This window comes from Passer domesticus, chromosome 7, assembly GCF_036417665.1.
Source record: "Passer domesticus isolate bPasDom1 chromosome 7, bPasDom1.hap1, whole genome shotgun sequence".
Taxonomy (NCBI): domain Eukaryota; kingdom Metazoa; phylum Chordata; class Aves; order Passeriformes; family Passeridae; genus Passer; species Passer domesticus.
Window position 1 is genome coordinate 4,953,286 of NC_087480.1, and position 4,734 is coordinate 4,958,019.

General features: G+C 44.0%; 1 long non-coding RNA gene across 1 annotated transcript; it reads right to left on the bottom strand.

Moving 5' to 3' along the window:
* Positions 1-2,754: 2,754 nt before the first annotated feature.
* LOC135304278 (uncharacterized) lies at positions 2,755-4,515 on the bottom strand. Its single transcript, XR_010365721.1, has 2 exons — positions 4,133-4,515; positions 2,755-3,485 (listed from the first exon to the last, which is right to left on the bottom strand). It is a non-coding gene; the product is annotated as an uncharacterized LOC135304278 (long non-coding RNA).
* Between the last annotated feature and the right edge of the window lie 219 nt (positions 4,516-4,734).

Sequence of the window (4,734 nt, forward strand, 5' to 3'; positions counted from 1 at the left end):
GATGTCACAGACTCAGTTCTGGCTCTAAACACCCAATTTAAAGCTTTCCAATGTGAGCTTCTAAAGTTTATTATCTTTGATAATTACTTCACTGGATGAATGGGATAAAACCTGGCATGGAATGAGGTTATGGCATTTGTGCCATTTTTGGTAATTTCCATTGCACTGTGACACTGAATACCTTTGCTGCTGTACAATGTTTAAGTTTGCTCAGACACAGACCTAAAATGAGAGATAATTTACTTAACTGTTCTGAGAAAATATGCCAAATGGGTAAGCCATGATTAGTTTTGAAAAAAGTACAGGTTTAGTGCTACAATGACTCATAACAATGAGCAAAAAAAGGTCATGAAAGTATTTTAAACTGCATTTTATCATAGGGAAATCTAAAATTACCTCAAATAGCTGTGTCTGTACTTGACCTTCCAGCACCCAGGTACTTCTAGGCTGGCTCTTGGGTATTACACCAAAGCAGGATTTTAACCTTTTCTTCTAAAAGAATCCACAGCAAGGAAATACGACCCTTGTTGAACATAAAAGTCCCCAGACCAGCTGTTATTCTTCTGGGCCCTTAAAAACATCTTTCCTCTCAGGAATGGTTTTATGATGGAGCAATTGCAGCTATTACAAAGCACTTCATAATTAAAGAATCCCACTCCTGAGACAACTTCATTTTATGTCATAAAGTTAGTTTATAATATTTTTTATTCCCAGCTCTGAAAAGCATTTATATTTAAATTACTTTATATTGTTGTACTAGTTTATTATTTATTTTCTCTGTTTATTATTATATTAATTTATATTCACAAATTTATATTTAATTTATATTCACAAATTAGTGAAAAAGACGTCGGGAAACATTTAAAGATCACATAAATTCCAAATCTCAGCCCCAAAAAGTCTCTCTTCTGGTTCTGGGCCACCAGAGCCAAGCTGGAGGGAGCCCAGAGGCCCTGGACAGGCAGCACTGCTGGAGAGAGGAACGGGATGGGAGAGCATCCTAACTCTCAGCCTGTGCCAGGATGAAGCCCATGGCTTGCCCAGCCATTGTATGTAGCTATTGAGTGATTAATTTGGCCAATTAATTAGTTAATGGTCCTCTTGTACTTAGGAAAAGATGCAGATCTTTTTTTCCCCCCACTTTTTATCACTAGGAAGTTGCAGCACCAGGGCAGGGCTGGGCAAGGGAATAGTGTTCAGTACCCTGAGGAAAGCTCGTGTTCAATGGGCAATGAACCCAATTTAATGTCAGGCAGGGAGAGATGGATTCTCCTGGAATTGTGCCTTTACCTCTTTGCACATTTTCAGGGAGGCAGATTAAAAATGTGCCATGGTGATGTCACCAGGCTGCTGGGACTGGCCACAGGCGGGTCAGAGATGCCACCACAGGGCTGGCAGCACCACATTCTCCAAGGGGAAAAGTGGCAGAGACTGAGTGAAGGACAGGGACATCTCTCTGATGACATCCCACGGCCACTGAAGTTGCTGGGACTCCTGCTCCTGACTTCAGTAAAGCTGGGATTTCACCCAGCTCCTTTTGTTTGGTTTGGAAATGAGGATTTTAAAGGCCACCCTTGAGGCCAGGTCTCCTGTGCTGATGTACAAGAAACAATCCCTAAACCTGGACTCTTGCTGCCTCCTCTTGCTTTGGCCCTAATTCCAGAAAACACTTAATATATCCATAAATACATTTCTCACCGGCAAAGCTCTTGAGCGAACACCTCATTTAAAGATTTGCTTATCTCTAATTCCTTGGTGAAGAAGTAAGGTATTACTCCAAAGGAGTAAAAAGGGATAATCAAGCTGTAAATCCTCACAGTTTCTATCATTTATAACCAGAGCTTAGTCATCTTTTGACCAGTGACGCACAGCACTGATTTCTTGCTGAATAAAATTGTAGAAGCACAGCCAGTTTTTCACAGAGCTTGGAACTGTGCCCTTTGTGGGGTTTTATGAATGCAGAGCTCAAGGTCCGTAGTATGCCATGGATAACCTAATGCAAGGTCATGTTTCGCTGGAATAACAGCGCCTAAATCCTCCACAGCAACGACGGGGTCCAGCCCTACCTGGAGATTTTATCAAATTTCACAGGGATTTGGCTGTGCAGAACAAGTTCAAACTGTGAGAGCAATAAAAGCAGTTGTAAAACGCTGAAGGTTGGAACTGTAAAGGTCAGAGCCTGATCTGCACTCCCCCAATTCTCACATGTATTTAGATCTGAGATATCCTGTGCATTTAGCTCGGTGCTCTGCAGTTCAGCAAGGTGGAAGAAAATCATCTTTACCTTTGGAAAATTCCATCACAGGGCTATGTTTTCCTTCTAAAACTCCAGAATTTCATGTCATGAATGATGCATATTCTGTCTCAAAGGACATCACCCCAGAAGAAGCATTCCCCATGGCCTTAACCTTAGGCAGATGCTGCTGAACCAGCATGGGGGTGTGTAAAAGTGCATTTCCCAGGTGAGCTGGACATTCACTTCTGCACACACACATGCACAAAGAGAACAGAACCACGAGAAAGTTTTCTTTCCAGCCTGCCACAGTGAAGCCAGATTGCACACAGGACTCTCAGAGCGCTGTAAACTCTTTCCTCTCATCCCCAAGCACCTGGATTGAGCACTTGGCCAGGATTTGGAAGGAACTTATGTTCAATTTAGTAGCCACTGAGTGGAAGTACTGAGAGCTCCTTGCTGTGTGAATTTCTCTTAAGAAAGTCCTAGAAGTCTATTGAGGTTAGGGATTTTATAGCTCCTGCTCCCATTTAGGGAGTTTTGCTCTTAAATGTGAAGCGACTTGTTAAGTTTTTGTATTGCCTAAACCCAGAGGTGGAGAATATTTTGATTCATCCAAAGAAACTCTCTGAAGGCCATCAATGCTCAGAATGAAAATGAATCAAAACAATCAACCCCCTGAGATTAGTCAGAATTAGCTCTTTTCCTGTACTGGTCTGTATGAAATAATTCCTTGACCTTTGACCAGGGAGAAAAAAGTTAAAAAGCACAAAATAAGCTATAAAAATGACCATTAAAAATTTCCTCAGGAAATCTATTTAAATGCTGATGTCATTTTCTCCAGTCACCACTTCAATTTTACTCTGTTTTAAACCAGAAAGGCACCGTCAGAGTCACAAGGAGGGCAAGGTTTGGCCAGGCAACAGTAGGAACGTGGGAGAAACATCCAAGGGGGAATGCACATGCAAGGGCTGCCAGGAAGACCCTGCTCCAAGATGAGAAAGAAATCTGAGGAAAGAGGTGTCTCCCTGCTCTGGAATGGGAGGTGGATCCTGGGACATGAAGCACAGAATGGTTTGGGTTGGGAGGAACCTTGAAGATTTTCTTCTTCCAACCCCTCTGCCACGAGCACTCAGCTAGTCTTGCTCCAGGTGTCCAGGTTTGGAGAAGCTCGTGGAAGTATTGAATTTAAGCAGAGGTTTAACAGTCCAGCAGGTGAGAGGCTGCAGAAAACCCACTCAGGGTCATGACTCTATAATGGAGTGAAAAAGAAGCAAAGAGTGGTGAGTTCCAGTGTGTCAGAAAGCCAAGGGAAACAGGAGAAGATGTGGCCTCATAAATCTGGTTATTCTTCCAAAAATATACTGCAGGAACATGAGATGCTACTGGGAACACACACAGTGCAGCACAGTGTTCAGCAAAGCATGGTAACCTAATTTCCGTGTTACATGAAAGAAGAAAACCCTGACTCATATTTTATGAAAATTGTAATGGTGAATCAGCAAATTACTTCTGTTTATCTCCTCCAACGTCAGCACACTGAAGTCTGGAGCAACCTGAACTAATCCCAGGGCACTTTTAAATAGAATATATTCAGGCCAGCTGAAGCTGGGCTAAATGGGAACAAGCAGGAATTCGTCATCAATGGACAGCTGGGAAGCTCTCAGAAAATGATGTTTCCTGCCTGTCCAGTCAGAAGGAAAGACAAGCTCTGTGTGTGCCCTTCACCTCTGACTCCTGTATCAGATCCCAAATAAAAAATGTTTACACTTCAGAAATGTGTGGCTGTTATAACACAATGTCCCTGGATGGCAAATGCTGGTGGTTTTGTATATGTGCCTGTTTACACATATCCCTGTGGTGGTAGGAAGAAAATAAAACTGCACAGAAATCCATAACCTGATCCGGTTTGTTTAGCTGCTAATCCAATCTTCTCTCCTAGTAGAGCTCCAATAATTTGATTGTGTTGTGTAGGGCACTCTGGAGCACCTGAGGGATGAGAGTGAAATACTGTAGATGAGCAGAGAAATTGCTGAAATGCCGTCCTGCATCAGTGCTCTGAGTATGTCATGAGATTGCTGCTGCTCACCCCCAGAGCCAGGTGAGGACACACAAATCCATGAAGCATTCCATAGGTGTTGTGTCAGGCATGGGAATGGGGCTGCCCAGAGAGGTTTGGAGTCCCCATCCCTGGAGGTGCTCAAGGAATGACTGGAGGTGGCACTCAGTGCTCTGGGTTGGTGACAAGGTGGGGATGGGTCACAGGCTGGACTCAATGACCTTGGATGTCTTTTCCTACCTCAGTGATCCTGTGATTCTCTGATCTCCTGCTCCAGGGCTTTTCCAGCCATCCCAAGCAGATGAGGAGAGCACAAGGAGCACAGCAGGACCGTGCCCCTCCTTTGGGGCTGTCCTCACAGCCAGGACCGTGCCACTGCCTGGACCAGGCACGTCAGCCCCCACTGGAAGCAGCAATGTCCCCAGTGGGGTCACACCTGGCC